The 25,511-nt window shown below is 37.2% G+C and overlaps 1 long non-coding RNA gene across 1 annotated transcript in view; it reads left to right on the top strand.

Annotated features, from left to right (window-relative positions):
* Positions 1-25,511, top strand: part of LOC122805482 — a 1,542,547-nt gene that overhangs the window by 1,107,355 nt on the left and 409,681 nt on the right. The window lies entirely within an intron of this gene.

The following is a 25,511-nucleotide window of genomic DNA, read 5'->3' on the forward strand; positions in this document are numbered from 1 at the left end:
TCAGAAATTAAACTCAATAAATTCAGGCTTCGTGATGACCTAAAAAAAATTACAATTCATCTTTCTGCAAAGCTGTGCAAATTGTATCTTCATCATTAGTGGTGCAAGGACACCGAGGTAGAGCTCTGTCGAACTGGTGTGCTGCTCAGAACTAGTAGTTTGCAGGGGTCTCTGGTCGCGGTATAACTTAGAATGAGAAAACTGGTGATGATGAGAGACAAACTGTGCGACAGCTAAGTTACTTGTCAGTAATAGAAGATTATTTTCTTGAGGCTTTTACACTTAGTTATGTCACTTATAAGGGGAAAACACTGGCAATCCTATGTAACACTGTCACCATCTTATTTACGAGGAGACAGGCAAGCATTGTGTTATGTCTGTATTACTCCTTCTTGGTATTTCTGAAACTGGCACACTAAATGGTTTGCTACTCTTTCACAATAGCATATTTTTATGCATGAGGCAGAATTGTGTTTCTGATTCTTGATTTCAAACTGCAACCTAAGTATCTTTTTTCATACCCAATGGTATCTATAGCATTTTGTTGAAATACATGTCTGGAATCAGTGGTGAAAAGACATGCCCTGCCGACTTCCAAGGATTTTCCATTCACGGGGTGTGAAAGGGGGGGCAGTGAGGATTGTCTGGATTGTTGTCGCTGTGTGGTCCTGTGGAGGACATGCTGGTTGGAGGGAAGGGAAAAGAAAAAAAAATGGATAGGTGAATAGTGCTGTCCTTGTTTTGGGCTTCAGCCCTGGTTTTTGGTGGGTTTCTTCAGATTCTTTCATATAAGATTGTAGAGAGATTATTGATTGGCATTTCTGACTGCTCCTGAATGGCATGGCCACAAACAGTGTTCTATGAAGGAGACGTGTGGTTGTTGCATTTGACCACATTCATAGGTTGTCTGCTTGGAATGTGGTTTTGCTGGCTGCGGGGAGGAGGAGGTGGGAGCCTGGGATGTCCAGACTCCATGTCCTTCAGGGAAAGGAAAGGAGAAACAAGCCTGCATGCTTCTCGGCTACACATAATGCAGAGTGTCTGGATTTGGGGTCTGTTCCCTCATAAAATTTGTAGTCTTCTGGTAAATCACTGAGGATTTCAATCTTTAAATAATGTCGCCCAGGTTACTTTAATGGTAGGTCTGAAACCTTTCTTACAGTATTTCTCAGAGGGTGAGGTGTTTGTTGGGACATGTGACTCTTCATTGCTTTTGGGCTTTCCGGTATTTATACCTTTGCTAATTGGTTCTCTTGAAGAGGTTGAGATGTATGGTTGCTGTGCACTATTACGGCTAGTGCTGTACATGGTCATAGTTCAGATGGGTTGGAATCGTCAGAATTTTACTTCATACTTTAGGTCCTTTCGAGACCCTGTCAGTCAACTGAAGTTATCAGTGGTATTGAACACGTGTGACTGAATGCGCAAATGTGCACATAGATGTTTGGTTTCGTTTTCGTATTCCTGTACTTGAAGCAGCAAGGATGAAGGTGAGTTAAGAATGTGCTGGGTCATAAAGTTAGCATTTTAGGAGTGGAATTTCTTGTGCTTTATTGATTCAACTGATGAGCCAGATTCATGAAAGCTTACAGTAGGTGTATAGCATTTTGAGGGAATGGACAACACAAGCATAGTCTCTACCTAATTCATTGAACGCAAAACCTTTTATCCTGTCAGGTTTCTGGGTTTGTGAGAACAGTGCTAAAATTGTTCCCATTGAAGCCGTAGAGGTATACACAGAAGGGCCAGGTCTTTGACCCCAGTTTCGTTCATATTTTATAATAGTGTGTTTATCTTGCCAGCTGTTACAGTTTGAAAGTAGTCATGGTGATGGACATTTGAGTTTCGGATTTCCTACCCTTCAGAGGTGTCATGTTAATGCAACATTGGTCATCTATCAACTAAGTTAATAAGAGGAATAAGTTTTGTTCCTGGGTGGGGCTGTTTGTCCCACTTTGGTTCGTGGCTTTGGCCAGGCATTTTGTCTTTCTTTTCCCTGGGAGGTGGAAAGGTAGGACTTGCACTCAAGCTTACTGCCATTTGCAGTAACTGGACTCAGCTGCTGCCCAAGTGGGGCAGAATGGACATACATATCTTGTAGTGAAGAGATTGGTGGTAGTGTAACTTGTGTCTGAAGTAGGATGAGCAGGCAATTTCTGGGTGGTGGTGCTGGGTTGGAGTTTTAGTAGACATCTCTTTCATTGACTGCGCCTGGAGTCCTCGTGTGGTTAGGGAAGATGGGGGCCTTCACATGGCAGCGAGTGCTGCAGCTATGTGCACGTTTTAACTGGAAACCTGGCGGAACCTTTTGGAAACTCAGTAAGTCTATGGGGATAGTAGTAGGTCCCCTTCCCCTTTGCTGTAATATGCTGTATGGGGAGCTGTATGGAAGGGTTTCAGTCTTACCCTGATGGATTATCCTCTCATCTTCAGGAGGCAGGAATGCTGCTGCTTACAGTGTGGAACAAGGGGAAAAGGTGGGAACATCTGATAATGATTCACTACCAACTGGTAGGCCATAGGATGGTTAAAATAGGTTGAATTAATTTGCAATATAGGCCCGTTACTGAAATAATAGGATTCACTTCTATTTGTCACTGTTGTCAGGAAAATATTTAATGGTTGGGTTTGTAGCCCTGTAATTGCTGATCAAGATGGGAAAGTACTGAGTTAGCACGGCCTGAGGTCAGTTAGTGACCGAAAGGAGCTGGGCTTTAAAAGTGAGGGAGTCTTCCACTGTATGTCCCGGTCACTTGAGTGGCACAATGAGGTCACAGACGAGGGAGTGCAGAGTGAGTGGCAGTCAGTGGCTTGACAGAAGTGTATTTGTAAGGTAATGGTTCCTGCTGGGGTGGATATCTCCATTGCATGACTGGGGCACAATAAGGTGGCACACAGTGAGGCAGTAGGTAATCTTTTCTTTATTCTGTGCTCATAATAAAGATGGCCCAGTGTGCTTGGAGTCCTGGTGAGATGGTGGAAGGATGGTGGATTTTGTGTAGCTGGGAGGGCTGTTGACAAGTGCACACTTCATGTCATCCAGGTTAGTTGGGGGGGATTGGGGGTCTATTACAGTCACATAAGTTGCTGTTGTACATACTGCAATGGTTTAGTTTGAAATGTCAAGGCAGGATATTAATATTGATTTTCTTCTAATGTACACAGCATCTGTGATTTAACAGCCTCTGTTACCAGTTGCTTCAGTGATTGTGCTGGGTAATTTGGGAGGCTGATTACGTAAATGATTTTGGGACTATTAGGAGACAAGTTTACTGAGCATATGTGGGGCTGTATAGGTTTTATATGGAAAGCAAGATGTGACACAGGTAAGGTATATTGATATTTATGTTTTTACAGTGTTTACTTGTCACATTCTTTGCTACTGCCACTTTACCTTGTGTATAACGAGGGTCATTGATTCTGTTGCATGTTTTGCCTTGACCTGGAATGGTCAATGGTGATAAGGTGGTGTCAGGTTGAGGTAGGGGAACCAGGGTAATTTAGCCGGGGAAGTTTAGGGATGGGGTGTGCTTTGACATTGCATAATGTCATATAGAAGTTTGATTGGTGTATGCAAAGATTTTAAAGTGTTATTTCTTTTGCAGGTGGAAGCAGTGGGGGCCTGAAGGAAGTTGCTTTGGAAGGTGACAGAGTTGACAGGGTGGATGTTCTTCCTGCTCTGACTATATCGGTCGGAGAAGACGTTCTGGTGACCAGAGTGGTGCAAGGGGGCCACAGAGTGCAGTTAAAAGAGGGAGTAATGGTTAGTGGCTTGAAGGAAGCAGAGTGAAAGGGAATGGATCTTGTTGGAGTGGATCTTCTGATGTGGTACAGTGGGTCACAGGTAATCCCACTTTATTTAGGCTTTTTAAGGCACGTTTCAGTACTGGTATGTCAAGGCTTTTGGGGTTGATGACAAGGAGGTAATTTGGTTTACAGAGGATGGGTTCACCGAATGATGTTTGGCTTAACCCTGACCTTTATGGAAGTAGTTGGTTGAACAATTTTGCTTAGAAGGGAGGGGGGAACAGCCTGGTCAGGCTGGTTGGTGGAGAAGAGGGACAGTCTTGCCTTCTTCTGTTCCCCCTCTGGTGTATGGATGTTCATTTCAAGGAGCTGGGGAAAGGAAAATGAGCAGCTGGAGGAAGCTTGCTGAATGGATGAGTGAGCTGAGGTAAGGATGCTGCGTATTTGGTGGAAGGTAATTCAATGAACGGTATATGAAGTGAGATAGGACGCTCCTTCATAAGTAAAGTAAGCGAGTACAGGTATGGATGCTGCTTACTGGGTAAATGGGATATGAAATGAGTTGGGTGCTGCTTCATAAGTAAAGTAAGCGAGCAAAGGTATAGACGCTGCTTACTTGGACATGGTGATTAGGTACACTGCTGTGATTAACCATACAAGGATGTTTATGTTGTGTTTAGAACTAGATATATTGTGTTTAGTTGTAATTAATCATTTTGGTGATCGAAGCTATGGTATGGAAGTTTAATAAAGGTTGTCAAATGTCATTCGGTGTGATGTGTTTATTGAAGGGGACCAGGACAAAAAACAGATAAGTATATGCCCAAATGAAATGACTACATGTTTCTACAAAGGCATTGCACAGCAGTAAAATGTGTTGCACATCAGCCATCATTCAACAGTTCAGCTCCCGAAGGCATGAGCTGCTACTTCCTACATGGTTGCCATGGTTTCAGAGTAAGAATTTGATCTGCATTCTCAGTATTAAGCCAGATACATTCAAAGTAAGCATGTGATCCTACCAGTGTTGCTGATCATTTGCTTTCCATTTTATGATTTTCACTGACAGGATATCAAGAGCAGATGAGGTTTGGACACAACCTAATTTTAGGGCCATCAGCGCTCCATAAGTGTTCTTAGAAGACAATGTTGCTCTACTGGTCTCAGTTTCCATTGACCTTTGTCATGTGCCAAAGCAGTGCACTGAAGAGTTTGATGTTAATGGAATGAAAATCAGTGTCAACAAACCAGAAGTGTCATGGATCCCTGCCACAGAGGAGAGGCCTGCACTGTCTGTGTACGAGAAATGAGCAGTGACCTGAAGTGCAATCACTTCCATGTCCTGGGACGTTGCCCTTGAGTGAGCATATAAGGCACCTGAAGACTAACTAAAAGACAGGTGCAGTGATGGTAGTATTGTAGCCATTGTGGGACATTATGCTGGTGAATCTGAAGAGACAAGTCATAGGATGAAACTTTCAGTTCAATATTTGGCCTCCGTCCTATTCTTGCCTATGACCAGGAGCTTTAGTTAATGACAAAGGGTGAGGTCACAGTAAAAGTAATGGAAATGGAATTACATGGAGTTGCTAGGGTCAGTCTCCATTACAGGTTCAAAAGGTCAGCAAAACAAGGAATCATTAAATACAGTCTGTACCCCACTCATTTGAGAGAAGTCAGTTGAGATGGTTTGTCTGCTTTGTGTGGACAACATCTTTGTTATCCCTAGAGGAATTTTCTAGTATGCTCTCTAGGAGCAAGGCCTGGGGCATGCCCAGTATATACTGGAGCTAGGATATATTTCTGCTACCTTGTGAACCCCTGTGAGTCCCAGAAGAGATGTCAGTGCAGTGTAGGAAATCCAGATCTGCTCTGCTCAGCTTGTTACCAAACTAATGCAGCCAATGACAACAGGAATAGATGATAGATGGATGCATGGACAGATGAATAGACTGATGGATGGTTTTATTTACTAACAGTAGTGTCTTCTGTTAGTGGACCACTTGCTAGAAACTGCACTGCATAACTTTCCACTGATTCCTTTTGCATGTGCTGATGGTCTTGCTAATACACTGACAGCAATCTGCAACCATAGCTTCATAGGTACATGTTAAGCTTATAACCAGAAAAGCTATCAAGAAACTTGGCAATGTCACCTAATGATGTGAGATTAATAGTGCTAAATGGTCTTAAAGAAATAAGATGTGTTAATGATAGGAATACAATAACTGTATGCTTTACTGCAATATGTGACTCATATTTAAGTCATTTTTGATTTTTTTCTGTATAATATTAAGATGAGTTAAGATTCTTGGTCTATTGCAGAAATCATAAAGTAGTCAGTGGAAAAGCAAGAAGCATTTTAAAGTCTGATTTCTCACAGCCCATTTGAAAAAATGAAATACAGAATATTTATTTACATTTATTTACAAGGATTACATGTTCATTGAGGTTCCTTATTTGCAGAGTACTTATATCATCTAACTACATTTACAGTTAAAGTGTATGTGATGTCATGAATTAATGATTTAATTTCAGTAACTGACTCCTTAACTTAAATGATTTCATTATTGGCTGGATTGATTACTTAGTGTCTAGTATTCTTGCAAATGTTTTACATGAAGCAACAAACTATGTCTTCTTAAAGAGTGACAAAAAAGTACAAATTTGTATACATATATACATATATAAATGCACACACACACACACACACACACACACACACACACACACACACACACACACACACACACGCACGCACATACGTGTATGTACAGAGAGGGAGATCTATACATATAGAAAGGAAAAGAGAGTGACAGAGTGAGTAGCACTGAGGAAGAGATTTGGAGAAAGAATGAGACAGAGAAATGTGCAGAATTTAAAGTAGCTTTTATCTGAGACGTGTGGAAACTGATAAAACCGAGTGAGAACTTTGCAGGCACAAGGTATATAAGTAATTGCCTTGCAGATCAGTAGATGGAGATGGCCTGAGCTGTGTGCTCTGGAGTTTTGGGAAAATCTGATTTAGACACCTTAGCCATTTAATTACACTACTGGCAAAACGTTGAACTGCTTGTAATAAGTATCTTAACAATAATCATAATGCTTGTTTTTATATTGCTTGCATATCGTTATGATATATTCTTCTCAATTTATTTCAGATCAGGAGTAAAAGTAATGCATCTCCAGCAGTTTGTTGCACTTGTTATTAAAATGAAGAAATGAGGAGATGGGAGAAAATGTAAGAAGAGGCAACTGAGAATGTAAGAAGAGGCAACGGGGCGCAACACATGGACACTAAAGATAGATAAATAAGGCATAAAATGATGAAGAGGCTAACTTACTAGCTGGGGAGTGGTGGAGAGACAGAAAGAGAGAGAGAGAGAGAGAGAGAGACACATCAATCCAACAAATAAGGATTCTATTTAAAATTAAGAGTCGTATCACAGTTTCGCCCACATTAGAGGTCCAGGGGGTTAACCCTCACCTACATGATATTTGATGTTTCCTGTGTCTTTCTTTAGTACTTTTGAATTTTAGATAATAAGGTAAGAGTTTCCATTGGGCTTGCATTAAGTTGTAGAAACTCATGTTACCACATGATCCTAACCTATTAGAAGTAACAGTTATCAATGAATGTCTATCCAGAGGCAGCAGTGGTAGAATGCCTCAGTTTAGCACACACAAGTAGCTGTCAGTTATCTAAGCACTAACACAGTATTAACACTGTGTCCCACACAGAGGGTGTCACCGCACTGTCCATTTTTCTGCACATCTCTATTGTTTGTTTGATCTTTGAGCTGTAGGATATAATTTGGTAGAATTAAGGCTGAAAGAACACACAGACTACATACCAAAATGAAAATATGAATATATTCAAGTGAGTGTGGGGAAAAAATATTTGATTCTCAACAGGACATGCTTTTGTGTCAGCCGTTTTAGCCTGCCGATACATGCTAAGATGTTTAGCTTGATTTTCAGTGTGGTAATCTGAAGTAGATTTCCTGTTGATTTTGACGTATGAGTATTAAAGGTGTTAATGAAACATGAGTAGATGCAGAATAATGCAAAGTAATGCAACAAAAGGTTCAGTAGTGAGATAGCAATGTAATACAACAGTAAGACATTTTGTATGGCATGAGTACATGTAAGTGGACTGCAAAAAACAAGTTTATCATGTTAAAATGCAAAAGTGAAACATCCCTAACACCAAGAAAAACAATAAAAATGATAGGAGGCATACCGCAGAGAGACAGAGAGTTAAAATATCCGTGTTGGTAAAAGGAAAGTAACTGCAGCAGGCAGCTGTGAGATCCAGCTGTTGTTCATGGAAATGATCAGTAATGACACAGGAAACCTCCAGACACTGGACCCAACCCAATTTGGCTTCCTTAAGGTCAGATCATGCTTAGTCAACCTGGTAGACATCTTTGAGAAAGTCATCAAAGTAATGGATGATGGCAAAATGGTTCACACTGCCTACCTTGACATGGCCAATCTGGATATTGTTTTGCCAATGATTTGATACCAACAATAGGGGCATGGATTAGGTAACTGAGGTAGTCAGCTAGGGCAAGAACTGCACAGACTACTGTAGCAGTGATGCTGAGTAAGTGTTAAGGTACTAGAGTGATAATGCTTGGAGTAAGGGAGATCAGTCAATATATATGGAAGGCGGGAAGGAAGGTAAGTTCAGGTGTATAGAATGGCACACGGATGCAGTATACACCACAGTAGGAATAAAGACAATAGTTTGTAACAAAGCAACAGAAATATATAAAATGTATAAAAATATATTAATGAAACTTACTTTGTATTCTTCATATAATCACATACCCTTAATAACATTCAAACAGCATTGTCATGTAAATTTCGTATTAAATGCATAATGCTAAAATTCATAGTTAACTAACAGTCAACGATTAAAAGAAAGAATAAGAGAACATATCTACAATGTACGTATTAAATACACTACAAATGCTTTATCTAAACATGCTCTTGATACTAATGCACAGTATAGTTTTAGATTTTTAGTTCTACAGGCTAATACACCTAGCATGAGGGGTGGAGATATTAGGAATTTCACAGAGAGGTGTGAGTTAAAATGGATAATCAGGCTGAGGGCTGACCATATATCATGTCTAAATGACAAGATATCCATTAGACCTTTGTTAAAGAATAGGAGGTTAACTGTTAGTTAACTATGAATTTTAGCATTATGCATTTAATACGAAATTTACATGACAATGCTGTTTGAATGTTATTAAGGGTATGTGATTATATGATGAATACAAAGTCATTTTCATTAATATATTTTTATACATTTTATATATATTTTTATAATATATTCTTTATAATTGATTCTTTACATCATTTTATATTTAATGAACTATTAATGAATTATTGAAGGACGTGATATATTAACTCTTTAGTAGTTCCTATAACTTTTTGTCGGATAGGATGTGATGTCATTATGACTCTTTTTATAGGTGTATAAATTTCAGTGTTTTTCAAGTGATTAGTATTTGGTCTAAGAAGCCCACATGGGTGAAAGTGTTAACCAAGTTTGCTGTAAGAATAAACTGACTTTCTTTTAATATCTTGTTTGTTGGATGTTTCACTTCAAAGCTGAGGAGTTCGGTTATGAGAACTGTTTTGCATAGTTGTGGATTGCTCCTGTGCTTTCTGTTGCTTTGTTATATTTTTTTATCTGAGCTTAAGGAGCATTTATCCCCTGGCAATACTCACTGTTGTTTTACTATAATTTGTAAGCTGACTAGCAACTAATATAAACTAATAAATAAGTAGTATGCTACAAGAAAAGTGAAGATAGAGGAGAAAGACCACCAGGAAGAGGACTCAGTAGGAACACAGTTGCTGAATAAGCTGTTTCGTCTTATTTCAGCAAAATGTGTTGCTTTATACAGCAATTACTGTGTTTTCTCCATGGGTAGCCTACTGAGAACAAAGGGATTACAACTAAAATATAGCTAGGTAGTCTAGGTAAAAGAAACCCATCTCTGAAACAGACTCCCTGTCCATGTGAAATAGACTTCCTCCCTAACCCAGTTTAAGTGAAATTGGGACAATTGGATTGGGATCCAGAAATTCACCCCTGGTTTGACACTTATATCTCAAATGGACACAGGCAGCCTGTAAAGGGTTTATCACCCAGGTCCTTAATTGTAGAGTTTTCATATCCCAAGTCAGTATTATCAAGGGTACCAGAATTTGTTAGAGATTTCAAATGCGTGGCTAGGCTTGAAAAGGCCCTAGTGGTCATTAGCCTAATACATGCCTATGATCATCTGAAGATATAATAATGCAATGTTTACTGAACATTTCTTTCAATAGGCAACTGAGTCAATGTTATATGACATAGGTATTTCAGAGGAAATTTTATTCTTATGTTCAATGCCTTTAAAGATAAACTCTTGTTTATCCATCTGGATCTAGATTTATACTTTTTATGTTAACATCACAATATATATGCTGCGGTGGTACAGCGGTTAGCATTGTCACCTCACAGCAAGAGGTTCTCCTGTTTGATTCTCGTCTGGACCGCCTTCTGTGTGGAGTCCTCATGTCCTCCCCATGCTTGAGTGACGCTTAAAGACATGCAGGTAGGTGCGAGCATGTGTGGGTGTGCCTTCTTTGAAGGTTGGGCATCAGTCTGGCAACTTGGTACTGTAAAAATCCACTGCAAATCATTAGGGAACCGGAGTTCTCCTGTGGTGACCCCTAACCGGGAAAAGCGGAAAGACAAACATGTTAACATGACAGTATAATAGTAATGTCATCCTAAATTTACACAAGACAAAACATGTATAGTTACATGATACAGAACACTGTGAAACTATGGACTAAATCATCTCCACATATTAAAAATGAACCAGACAAGTAACTTAATGAGGGATTTAATCTTTTGGGTCACGCACTGGGAATGTAATACAAATTTTGCAGAGTCAGTGTTCATTAAAAGTCTCCGGGGCTGAACATTGTGTAAAGAACTTATGAAGCTATGAATTCTGAACTTTTATAAAAGGAAGCTAAATGGTACCCGAGTCAGTAAGTGTGCTGAAGCACATTGGGAAATGTATTTCCATGTGGCTGCTTGGGAAGCATAAAACTGTAATTGTGCTATGATTCGGACCACTTTCTTGTATGCTACATTACTGCCATAAAGGAAAACAACCTCTACATGTAAGATATAATTTCTGTAATGGTCGGCTGACTTTTTTCACTAGTGATAACTAAGTAAATGTTACAGAGGAGTACTGACTGAAGATAATTGATGGAGGAGATAATTGTGCAGTTTGAGTTAGCAATGAGGTGGCAGTTTTAGTTTTATTTGGTGATGTTTAAAGTTATTGAACCTGATATCCCAAATGAAGTACCCTGCCTGCGGGTTATCATTGAATCTGTGTGTACAAATAATGAAACGTTCTCAGGTCATACAATAAAGCAACTGTTAACAGAGACATGATGGCTGCTGTTTTAACTGGGATTCTAATTCAAGTAAATGGAGGTGCTTTTACCTCTCTTTGTTTTTCTATCAGCCTGCATTTCTTCTGGCGGCAGTACAAGAAAAAGAGCAGCATATTCCTACAAGACACCTGGTGAGGATGATCCTTGGAATGGCTGAGGTGGGCTGTAGAACCAGCTGGGGGGTGTCATATTTATATATCTCTGAAATGAGGAGCAATGAGGATATGCATGTATATTGTTTATGTGAAATGTTTCAAAAAAAGTTTGGCGGTAGAATGCCTATACTCTGCATGACATGAGGGTAGGGGAGTGGGGAAATAAATAAATAATACAAATAATGTGGTACTAAAACTTAATCAACGCATCAGAAATGTGGTATCTCACCAACCAAAACAATATCAAAAGCCATGTGGGAAGAAAACATTAACATTTAATGAATAAAATGAAAAAAATGAAAAATTAATGTAGATAGATAAAAGAAGAAAGATGCTGAAATTCAGTGGTAAATTAGTAACCTTAGCTGCTTGTGCAACTAGGCAATAGTATAACAAATTATCATGTCTCAACTTAAAGATCTGCATTTATAAGCTGAAGAGTTGTTGCTACAGTCAGCCATGGCTTTAAATGTTAAAGTTCTCAGTGACATAAATAAGATAATGTTAGAAGTATTTCTCAGAAAATCATGTTTCAGAAATCTTTAGGGATATAGATTACGAAAAAAGACATGCACTTTTTTTCCTGAGAAACAGTGGGTAACTTCAATAAAGAGCTTTTCTTCAGCGGGTAAGCGCTCTAATACAGTTGTGTGACTGGTATGCAATCAGTGTGTGATATAACAGGCAGGGTTAAGGGCAAATCCTAGTTGCTGTGACTCTGTTGGAGGAGGAAGACAGATAATTGCTTAGAGATTGTGTGTTCTGTTATAGAGTTCATCAGGTAACAGCAGTATAATAAATAAAAGGAAGAAAAACAGTGTCTAAAAAAAATGTTCTGTTTGGTCTGTACATTTCTATAGGAATATCTTTTCACTTGATCTCTTGTTATTTACAGAAACATAAGAATTCAGTACAATTGCCTGCATACATGTCAACTGTCCATATTTTCACAGAATGTCCAGATTTCTGAGTCATGTTTAGTTTGGTCCTCATAAAATTTCTGTTTTTTTTGTTTTGTTTTTCCTGGCAAATAATTGAGAAGTGAAGTCACTAAATAAGGTTTTAGACTACATATCTTTCAAAAAATGCTTATTAACATAAGGCCTTTTATTTTAGCAACTTTCCAAGTTTATAATAGCAATATTTAAAATTGGTCCCTATTTTTGGGCCTATGTCCTCCCCATTATTTTTGGCTTTGTCCAGATTTCCTGTGCTAAGAGGTTGAGAGTAAGATTGCCTGTGATGTGTCTGTGTGTCTGTTTCTTTACCATATCTTTACAAATGACATAGTAACAAATGTTTAGCTATTGTCTACTGCAATGGTGTTTATATATGAAACATTGATAGGTACTTTTTGTTTATGGCACTGCATGGTATTTATGTTCTGCATTTTTTTTATATGAGCACTGTGATAAATTCTTGTGATTCATTCTTGCTGTAGACAATATATATATATATATATATATATATATATATATATATATATATATATATATATATATATTCCCATTTTCCGCACTGTAGTGCGAGCTCAGAGTTCAGAAAAACAAAAGTGTGATCTCAAAGTTGGTATATTTAAATAGCATGGGGTGTGTGGGGAGTGCAGGGGGGGCTTGGCCCCTTGCTAGCAATGAGTAGGTAGTTTATTTTTTTTTGTTTTTTTATATGTTCGAAATTTCAAAAGTCAAACAATGGTCTCGGCTATATGGGTTTCGGCTTTTTGAAATTTCGATTATGTATAGTAGACCTATATATATATATATATATATATATATATATATATATATATATAAAGAAAAAAACATCATGAATCCTCTATGGATGCCATTGCCATATTCTGCATATGGCATTTGACGGAACAAAGAATTTATGTGTATTTACCTACCTGACAGAGGTTGCCTGGGTAACAGATATTAAAAAAATGATGTAGTCATGTTTCACTTCTCTGTAATAAAATATGGCTTATGCATAAGAACACTGGTATTGAGTATTTCTTTTAAATGCTTCCTACTGTACTAGACCAAGGACAGCAGTTGCCTTCACTGATTAAATGCATTTCTAAGGTGTAGAGCTAAGAAGTGACTACATGTACACTTTCATCTCCAAGCCACAACTGTGATTAAATTATCAAGAAAAACAACATTCAGAGCTGCTAATTGTCTATTCCTTTCAAAGGACTTTAAAGAATGTCATGCTGAAGCAAATGAAAAGGCTACTGCACTAGCCTGCTTATCTATCCTGATCATCCTGGAACTAGTACAAGTGATTTACTAAAGAGAATTGATTGGTCATCTAATGCGCTGCAGGCTACTTACAAGCAAAACATTCTAATCCCTATTGATTTCATCACAATCAGCACACCCACATTTTGTACATAGGCTACAACTCTCGGTGTCTCAGTGCTAAACATTTTTTTCAGCCTTGGGAGATCCATATCAGCAAATTATAAAATGGTTTCTCTAGTGTTTGCCAGCATTTGATCTTGTTACTTTTGGTATTTATAAGGAGACAAGATAAAATGTAATGTTTCTTCGGAATTAACAATAGTGGAGTTGGCAGGGTCTTATTCACTGGACTTAGACATTAGATATTTTCTGTTTTTTTCTGAACAGAAAGTCTTCTGCTATTAATGCTGAGTATTGCAAGACTTACATAACAGTTCTTATTTATTGGTTTGTAATGCACTTGCTCAGGATTTGTAGTTAGTCATTTGTTAATGTTATTTTTACATCACTATTTTTGCAACTGTTCTCTGTTTTCTACCTGATATGATGTATTTGCACTGTACTTATATTCTGATTAACTATACCTGTCTCCTGATTTATGGCATCATGTTAACATACATATTCCTAATATGTATTACTCGTGTTTTTTGCAATTTCTACATTTTTGTTGCATATTCATTTTTTTTCATATACATATTTTGTTTCAACCTTTTTTGTACTTATTGGCTGAGTCAGAAAAAGGCCAGTTGAGATTAATGCTTATCGTAATCATCATCAACCCCCCTTTTTTCAATCTTTTCTACATAAGAACAGGGTGTCACATTAATTGTTGCTACTTCCCTTGATTCCATGCTATCCCCCTAACTTTCTATAGGTTAAGCGTGTGTCACATGTCTGCAATCTATTAATTTCTAGAGTGGACATACTGCATTCCTGTACCATAGTTAACAAATAAAAATAGTAAAAAATAGTATTAAATAAATAAAGCTGCTATTTGTATGCCATGTGCAGTTAATTATTTTAAAATCATTTTGTCTTATGACTACAGTATGAGATTAAAAAGTAGCCTTCAAGTAAGTACCTTATTAGTGGTCACATTCTCTCTAGACATAGCATTAATTTTTTGAGTTAATAATTTACGTGATCATATTTTCAAAAGATACACTTATGAAACTCCTTTGTATAGACTGCATAATAACTAAGTATTGTCAAAGTGATGTAACCACCTGTCTCAATGATTAAACATTATTTTTTTTCAATATGCTATAGCAAATCTTTCCTTACGAGTGTGTGAGTTTGTGTCTATGTGTGTGTATGCATGTGTGTGTCTGTGTGTATGTCTTTGCATGTCAGTGTTTGTGTATGTGTATGTGTATTTTTTTGATTGCATGTGTGCACGCATGATTGTGTGTCTATGTGTGTGTGTGTGTGCATATGCACATGCATTCATGCATGTATGTGTGTCTGTGGGCATGCACACATGCATGTGTGTTTGAATGTCTGTGTGTGCATTTGTGTATGTGTATATGTGCATGCAAATATGCATGTGGTATGTGGGTTTGTATGTGCATGTATCCATATGCATACAAGCTTGAGCACACTTCTATGAATATCGTTAAATCATTTAACACAAATAAATAAAATTCACTCACTAAGTTTCATTAGCAGCTACTTACTGGTGATTGTATTTTGTGAATGAACCGTTGTCATGCTTCTGATCAAATGAGCATTACAACTGTTCCACTTAACTAAACAAAAAAAAAACTCTTCTAAAGCTATAACATTTGCAGAGTAGTTCATTCAGGAGAAATCATCAGAAATGAAGAAAACTCTACTTAGGATGGCAAAACACAGAGATTAACATTGTCCAAGTATGTTTTCTAGCTTGCAGTACAAAAAAAAAAAACAAAGCAGTCATCATTCATTGATTTATACACAATCAACTCACTTTACTTTGAACTAGGTCAGGCAAATAGCAAGCTATCAAACAGTTGAAATCAGCTGTATCTTACGTCCTGCACAGGGGGAAATACTGTTCTCCACTACATTATGGTCCATGAATTAGGTCTGGAATGATTGACCTATGTCAACCAAAAATGTCTCAACCATCCACAATGCAACCAGTGATACTTTTTATGCTGTATGTCAAATACTGTAATATAAATCATGTTATAGTGAATGTCTAAACATAAATTATTACACAGGCTATATTCAGAATTTTCTTAGTTCATGTAGAATTATCCACTGCTTTCAAAACCGGTCAGTTCCTTCTAAGGAAAGATTTTTCACCATGATGTTAATCAACAAAGCACCTCAGTACACAAGTGTAAACTAGTTAAAACTGGCTTATCACAGTATGTTTTTTATTTAACTTTTGTACAAATATCCAGTAGCTCTACCATAAACTTTTAATTAATAGTGACTAGATCTGACAAGTTTCTGCTTCCCCAGTGTTCCACATCATATTGGCTATATTTGTCAATCTTTGCACACAAGGCCAGTTTAAATAGTTACTCTTATGAGGTAGAATTAATTTTTTGATAAGGTGCTTTTAGTGAGTAAGAGATGAATTAAACTTGGTATGTACCTCTCAAGACATCTGCAACAACTGGAAAGGCCTCAGAAATACCTCACTAAAAGAATCACAGGCCTAAAGCAGATGCCCTACACTGACCGCCTTAAAAAACTCCAGCTATACTCTGTCGCATATCATCTACTCAGAGGCGATCTCTGCTTAACATACAAGGCCATGTCAAACCCAGAGCTGTTGGACATGCTACACTTAAAGAAATCCCAATCCCTCAGAGCTACACGCTCCAGGGATCTAAACCTTGTCATCACAATAAACAAAACATGCTGGAGGGATAGGTTCCTGACCCAGAGAGTCCCCAGACTCTGGAATAGATTGCCCATACATGTAAAGCAGAGTGCCTCTTTGGACCTCTTCAAGAGGAACCTTGACGATTGGATGGGAGAAAGGAAATTCACCCCAGGGATCACGTCAGTCGCCCTGCTAGACAGGGGTCCAGGAAAGTAAATAATGTGGGAAGAAATAGCCAGGGAATTGTTATGGCTAGGCTTCTATAGGCCCTAGGGCTGATAGCCTAGTACCAACCTATGAACCTATGAACCTGTGATAAATCCAGTTGTCTAAAAACACCTTACTTTGAATTTCCAGTCAGAGTAATAGAATAGCCATTTTCCCTGTAATGCAGATACATTGGAATTTATCATGTTTATGAAGTGAAGTAGTTCAGTAGATTTTCCTGTGCAGGATACGGGGGTCGATGCTATTTTGCCACACCACATAAAATACTTTATTTTCAGCTATGGCTGTTTTCATTTGATTATTATTTTTGTAAATCGTGAGTTTTTTTTTTTTTTTTTTTTTTTTTTTTTGGTCTTTTGACCTTAATATCAGTAAATTCATCAAAACTGCTAAATCACTATTATTTCTTTATTATTATTTCTCAGCACCATTGATTAAGTAGTTTTCTTTCATTAACTTTTTCTACCAAATCGCTGAAATTCAACCAAAGTTTATAATCCAGAATAAACAGCATGGTAGACAGATCTTTTATTTGCATTGTTTCTTGTGTTTAACTCATTGTCTCCAGTGGTTCTCTGGAAGTTTGCACTGTAACTTCCAATGGGTGGAGCCTAAGCTTTTTGATAAATCAGATTATGTCCTCACATTTCAAACTAATATTCATGTCTCTGGAACCACAGGGGTTTCTTAAAAATGTAAATGGCAAACTCTTCAACACAAACTATTTCGATAGTGATACTTTTCTTTTGGGTCTAGGTGTTAAACTGGATTTCATAAATCACTGTAACAATTATAATATTATATAAACCACTTAAATATTTTATGACTGTTGTCATTAAAAAACTGACAGTGCAAGCATATTGTTTAAAATAATCTTCCTTATCCTCTATGGAAAGGTCTTCTGTTCAAAGGAACTACCCTTTTACTCAAATGTAAATGTCTTAGGTCTAGAAGCATTATAGGTCTCTACCTTCTTGGCTGTTGTATACACTTTCTAGCTACTCTTCCCTGTGTGGCCCTTTTTTTTCTCTGCTGTAATACTGTAATACTATACTCTCTCTGTAGAACCATCTGTAGCTGTCTCCTTCTTAATGTTAACATATCTCAACTAGCTACTTTCTTGCTCTCTTTCAACTGCTGCAGATTAACATTGTAACCTCTCCCCCTTAATGTTAAATTCTCTCATCTAGCTACTTACTTTCTCTCTTTTTACTGCTGTAAATTAACATTGTAACCTAATTATTCTTTTTTTTATCCTTTTATTACAGCTCGCTCGCTGTTGTGTTTCCTTGTCCACTCCTGTAGCTGATACCTGCCCTGCGGACCACCCTACCTTTGAAGCTTCCTCAAGTTTATTTTTTTGAATAGCTGCTCCATCAAGAATCACATTACAGCTCCTTCCCTAAAGATTGCTGCATGTATGTACTTTTCTTGCTGCTATTTACCCTTTTGAACTTTTTTTGGTGACATATCTGTCCAAGGATAGGGCTCTGCCTCGTGTCTGTCAGCAGCTTGCCACCCTCTAGAATTCCTTATTTTTACCCCCGCTCACCTTCCCTCCCTTGCCCAACTTTCATTTACCTCTAGAAATATTGGGAAGTAATTGCTTATTATGGCCACTAGGTGGCATTATTAAACTTCAAATCTGTTTCCCTCCATAGGAATCCCTAGCGCTCCAAAACAGTTTTTATTCACTTTCTTTTAGGTACGCCTTGCAGTGTTACCTTTCCCTCCCAGTGGATTTCTCCATATCTCTGCATCCTACACCTACTTAACACAAAAAAAAGGAAAACAAAAAAGAAAAGAAATAACAAGAATTGAATGTTTTATCCCTAACATAATAGCTGACGTAGTATTCTTATCCTACAACCTGAAATAGATGTCTAAACCTTCCTGCTTTTACAACCATGTCCCATGAACTCCTGGTAGTTTGTAGGAGCCCCCTAAAGTGAAATCCTTTCCTGAACTGATTAAACACCCTACAGGTGTCTTAATTCTGCCTTGTATATATCCTTCAGCTTCTTTTTCTCCTCTCACTGGGATAGCGTACCTGACCCTAGGAGTAATCCCTAACAACCTGACTGATTATTTTTTTTCTGGCTCTCCTTATTTGCTCAACCCACTCTGTTTGCCCTGTGGGCTCACTCTGCTCCCCTACCCTACCCCCAATTCCCACCCACCCCCAGGGGTCCTAGAGTTATAGCACAGTAACCCAACCACCTACCACATCCACTAATAGCCCTCATCACCTAATTACCCAACCAACAATACTGCCTACTCATTAATATTACAGTCCTTTCCCTCTAGTAAAACTACTCTACCCATTTAACCCCTTACTCTTCCTATCTTAACTGTCTCCTGCCTCTAGGACAACACTCCCCCTTGCTATATACAAACCAAGCATTCTTAAATATCGTTTTCTACTCTCCTCTTTCTTACTACTAAACATCCTTCTTATTTCTTACACCCTCACTCTCTATGAAAACAAAACATTAACTAAGTCCCAGCTAACAGTAAAACAAACTTCTCCTCTCTATGTTTACATCCCACTAACACCCAGCAATATAAAATTTTCATCCTCCTACCTCATACCTCATTTCCATAGAACTACACATATCAAGTTTTTCCAAAACAAGAAACTCTTTGCAACCTCTTCCAAACTCTTCAAATACTTACACAGTCCCCAGCAGTTACTTCTCCTTTATGGCGACATTCACCCTAACCCAGGCCCAAACAACGACGTCCCTAATATCCCCCCATGTCAACAAACTAATTCATTAAATCCTACCACCACACCCAACTCACTCCATATAGCCCACCTAAATATTCGCAGCCTAAATAATAAAATTACCCAACTGCATGCCCTACTTGATCTCCATCCCTTTGATATCTTATGCTAACTGAAACCTGGCTTAAATCAGAAACTAAGGACAATGATATAATCCCACCAGGTTACAACATCCTTAGACTTGACTGCCCAATCAAAAAGGGTGGTGGTGTAGCAATACTCTACAAAACTGAATTACTGGTTACCCAACTAGATACTAAACCACCCTCACCAAGTAATAGTGAAATTCTAATCTCCAAACTACTGCTTAATAAAAATAAATATATTTACATAATATGCTGTTACATCCCCCCAGGAATAATACTAATACCCTTGAAAATGCACTGAGCTGGCTGTCCACCTCCTTCCCTCAGGAAACTATTCTCCTAGGAGACTTTAATATTGATTGGAATTGTTGTATTTCCCAAAAACCACCTTCACACATAAACCTTTATGGCTTCAATCAAACCATTACCATCCTTACTAGAATAAATAAATCTAGCTCTAAACAGAGCACCCTTGACTGGATTCTAGTCAATAGACACCCCCTGGCTTATACCACAGGCATACTACCTGATGATATCAGCGACCACCTACCCACTTATAATACCAGAAAAATAACTCCTATCCCCAAGCATACAATTATCAGAACAACCAGGAACAAGAAATATTTCAACCAAACAAGCTTCCAAATAGAGCTCAAAGCTTGCAATTGGTCTCCCCTAAAATACTTACCTCTTGATGAGGCAACTTCCTACTTCAACAACAAATTCCTTCAGATTCTCAACCAACATGCCCCCACTCAATCAATTAAAACCAGAGTAAAGCCTGCTCCTTGGCTAACCAAAGAGACCAAACACAAAATGTTACATAGAAATAGAACTTGGGCCAAATGGCGTAGCACTAAAAACATGATTGACCACCAAACCTTTAAACAGCTTAGAAATGAAACCAAGAAACTAATACTTCTAGACAAGAAAAATTATTACTTGAAATTCCAAAACCCTCAGTACCAATACCCTCAGAAATTCTGGTCAGGTATCAATAAATTACTACATCCAGGTAATTCTAAAACTCCCACTCCTTCCAACCTCACTCAGAGTACACCCAACCAAATTGCTGACACTTTCAACAAATTTTTCTCTGAGACCGTTACATCCCTAGCCAAAACCTTGCCTCCTAGATCCACCCAGGAACCTTACTCCCTGAACAACAAACCCCCCCCCCTTCAAATTACAACCAGTCTCAACAGATCTCATCCACATCCTACTTAGGAAACTTAAACCATGTTCTCCCTCAGCTGACCTCCTCCCATCAGAGTATCTACAAATTGCAGCTGGAGTACTTGCCTATCCTGTCGCCATTTTAATAAATCGATCCATAACTGAAGGCATTATCCTATCCCTCTGGAAAGTATCCCATATCATTCCTCTTCATAAGGTGGGTAACACTAAGAAACTTTCCAACTTCCGTCCCATAGCCCTACTTTCTCCTTTAGCTAAAATCATGGAAAGATGTGTCCATCAGCAATTGCTTGACCATCTTATCCAAAATAATCTTCTAGCAGATTGCCAACACGGTTTTAGACTTTATCACAGCACAACTACTGCTATCTTATCATTCACAGACCATATTAATAAAAATTGTAATAACAACTTGCTGTCCTCAGCTCTCTTTTTAGACCTCTCTAAGGCCTTTGATATGGTTAACCATAAACTCTTACTAAACATCCTTGAATCCCTGGCATTAGACTCCCAGGCAATCCAGTGGTTTAATTCCTACTTAGAAAATAGACAGCAAGCAGTTCTTTAGGACAATCACATATCCTCTCTGCTTCCCATCAAAATCGGAGTACCACAAGGTTCCATTCTTGGACCACTCCTCTTTTCTATCTTTATTAATGATCTAAATAAGTCCCTTCCACAAACCATTTGCATTCAATATGCAGATGACTCAACATTGATATGTTCAGAATCTTTCCCAGCTGAGCTTCAGACTACTACCCAAAAAGTTTTTACAGCTGCTGAAAATTGGTTCTATCAATATTCCCTCCTACTTAATCCCAAAAAACTAAATTATTACTATTTACACCTACACAGAAATCCTCTACTTTTGACTTCAATATAACATCTAATAATGGAACAATAATATCCTCTGAGCCTACTGCCAAACTACTAGGTGTCACATTAGATCATAATCTGAACTTTGATTCTCATATTAACTTAAACATCAAGTCAGTCAATAGAAAACTCGGATCTCTTTATAGGCTTAAACCCTTCCTCACTGCTTCAGTGAGAGCTACTATTGCTCAGACACACCTGCTATCTACCCTTCTCTATGCCTCACCTATTTTTACAAACCTATCTAAATCTAATCTCAGTAAACTAGCAACTTCATACAACAACATTGCCAGATTTGCCACAGGAGGCCCTTTTCGTACCCACCATTGTTTAAATCTTAAACAACTTGGTTGGCTGTAGTTACATAATCAACTACCGCTACAGCAACTTAGCATCACCCACAAAATCTTCTTTCAACCTTCTAATACTACCATACTCTGTACTCTTATTAGCCCTTATAAAAACCTCTCTTCTTTGTGCTCAGCTACTAAACTCCTAGCAGCCTACCATAAATCCCACAACAAAGCTGGGGACTGTCTGTTCTCCAACTCAATTGGACCTATTTGGAACAAGCTTCCAAGTGAACTTACAACACTCACCTCTACACCCACTTTCAAAAAGCATCTAAAAATCTTCCTTAAATCCCAATGGCTCTGTCCTTGTACCAACCCTGACTGAAACTTTTATTGCCTCCAGTCACTCACCTGTTCTTTTGATCTCAACGTCTTCAATATGTTACTTTAGTACTAGCTTATTACTTTAACTTCACCAACTCCACTGAACTACTAAAATAAAAAAAAAAAAAAAAAAAAAACAGTAATATTCTTATATTCAATGATAGTTCTCTTTGTAATTCTTTCAACATGTTATATCTTGTGACATCAGGACTCCAAATGCTTTATAATCTCTAGTTGTATTCCTTTGTTTATAATTTCTCCACCAGATGTATTTTTTGTTGTCTGTCCTACTAGCATTGCTTTTGAAGTGCTTATTATTTGGTACAAGTTTCTTGTCTTTTTTCTATGTTGTGGAGCTTTTCTACCCAGGCCTCTACTGAAAATGGACATATATCCAACTAAACTAGCCCGGTCAACAAATGTAAAGTAAAATAAAGTAAATATCTCATGAACTACAAATGTTATACATATACTGCCATCAGCATTTTGTTCATCCAGGTAAGAGCTTTCATATGATGCTAAGCAGTTCTGTCTGTGATAGTCAGTTGTCAAGATATTTAGAAAAGCATGACATTTATGATAATATAAATAGCTATTATATGATCAACAATTAATATCTCTTCCCTGCACTAGACAGAGGTCAAGTAAGAGACAGTTTTATTTGCCACTGTATAAGCTTTAAAATAAATCTTCTAATGCCTTGCATGTAGCATAGTTTTGAAATTATTAATGCAAATATGAACAAGCAACATTTGATGCCTAGAGGCATCAGGAGGATGCAACTGCAGAAGCACCTGGAAAAGTTACTTGGCAGTAATGAGTTAAGATTTGTCCAGTTTTTAATATGATGAACGCACATTTTAGACTGCTGTCATTAAAAAAAACTGACAGTGCACGCATTCATTTAAGTTAGGAATGCAGATGTTGTTTCACTTAAATGCTGTCAGTTATGTTTTTTTCCTCATTACTATCATATCAAAGAATAAAAATGATAACAAGTGGCAATATTACACCATGTGGTGCAACACTTTGAAAAAGTATTGAAAGGTACCTGCATATGTTGCAAATATGTACATAAAGGTAGCTCCATTTGCAGAAAATCTCCTGAGGAGTGTTTACATAGGGTTAGAAATTATAATTATAAAACACACAAGTTTTTAACAAAAATAAATTAATATGTAGTAAAACTGTGAATCAATTAGCCACTGTCACAAGAGTCCCAAATAAATGACTTAACTTGCCCTTAGTCTAGAGAATTCGGTTCAGCAGTGACATCTGACAAATTTACATACAGTGGGATGCCCATTTCTAATATTTTCTGTAATAAGTGTTATCTTATATTTTTAAGGTTAATTTTACAGCAAGACATAAAGTTAATGTAGTCTGCAGAAGTCTAACCAATGGCTCACAGACTGTAAAGAAGAATGTCAGCTGTAATATAATTCTTTGAACATTCTTTGAACATTTCTCCCCTGGCTCGCTTCCTTCCAAGTCAGACTTTCCTGGTTAACAAATGTTAAAGAAATAAAATAATAAGTCAATGGAGAGGTACTGGAATGAATAAAAAATGTTAACTTGGTGAAATATTTTATTATCATTTAATAAAAAACTATATATGTTGAATGCTTATGTATTAGGAAAAAAATAATATATAGGGGAAAGATATATGTTCCTGCTCAAATGTAAAGAGAATTATTAGTGATTTTTTTTTCTTCATTTAGGGCTCAAGACTGGACCCTTTGAGAAGAGGGATAATTTATAATAAAAAGGAAGAAAGTAGTTTGAATTTAAAAAAAAACCCAGCCGTGCACTTATCATCTATTCATTTATTTTAGGTAATTAGAAAAGTGAAATAACAACAAAAATAAATTATAGATAAATTGTTATATGAAAAATATAAAAATGTATGGGAAGGAAGGGAAAAGAAGATAAAAGAGAAAGGACACGATAGTAGAAAAAGAATATGACAAAAAATGTAAAAAAATGGGTGTACCCACAGAAAGAATTACAAGATGAAAAAGCAATAAAATACAGAAGAAAAAGCTTTGAAGCAGATGGTTTTTCATGGAGAAATTCATTAGACAAGTTACTGGTGAAAGGGAATATGACATGTAAGGTTATACAAGTAAGAAAGGGTTTTGACTGTAGTGAAGAAGAAACAACAAAATATTATTTTTTGGATAGCAAAAAGAATAAAGAATTTTGTGAAAAGCTTAAAAATGAATACAGATGAGAAGAGTTTAAATATATAAATATAAATAAAAATATGATATCATGTGGGAAGCAATAAATTTCAATGTGGTGTAAAAGAAAAAGACCAAAAAGACCAACAAACAAAAGAATCCTTCTATTGGAACACAAGATCTCCAATAGCCTGGAAAGCAAGCACTATGAGGTAAAGAAATGTGATATCAAAGTATTATTTGTGACAAATCTTTTTTTCCACAACACCCATATTAAGTATTTCTTATATATTTGTTATATAATAGGAAAATGGAAGAGGATAATGCAGTAGCTGAAATAATAAGACAGCTGTGAAAGACAAAAATAAAGGAAAAAACAATGAAAGAAATATGTGTTTATTTAAGTTCTTTGTGTTGATAACATAAATAATTTTAATCACAAATGTAAAAAATGAGTGTGAAAATAATTGATTTAATTTTTTATATGACATAAAATTATTGTAGATATTAATAAAGTACCCCTACTGCTTTCAGTAGGTACCAAGTGATCTTTTACATCCACCTGAGCTACCACCAACTCATGCTCATTGATCTTAGGTTTCACATCTCATGAAAAGGATGCCATGCTCAGGAGTGCAAATCCCCTTATACGGCACTGCAGTGTCAGTAATCCACCTACCTTGAATATATAAGTTCAAGTTGTAGCCTATACATGCCAGAAGGAGATTTGTGGATGCCACCCAGTTTGCAAACATGTTCTTTATATAGCGTTTAAGATTCTAATCAAACAACATATACCCACACTTTTCTAAACTATTTCTGACAGAAATTAAATTTTCAGTAATATGGTTCATGTGTCTATTTTGTTTTATACATATTTGTTTAGATTATTGATTATAGATTATAGAATAGATACACCTACTTAATTCACACTGTAACAATATATAATAATGCTTCTAATAAAGCATCTCAGAAGATGCAGACAAAGGGTAGGGAGGGTGGCCTAATGGTTAAGTTGTTTGCCTTACAAACACAAGGTG

The sequence above is a fragment of the Protopterus annectens genome, chromosome 6.part1 (assembly GCF_019279795.1).
Source record: "Protopterus annectens isolate FY-2018-M chromosome 6.part1, PAN1.0, whole genome shotgun sequence".
Lineage (NCBI taxonomy): Eukaryota > Metazoa > Chordata > Ceratodontiformes > Protopteridae > Protopterus > Protopterus annectens.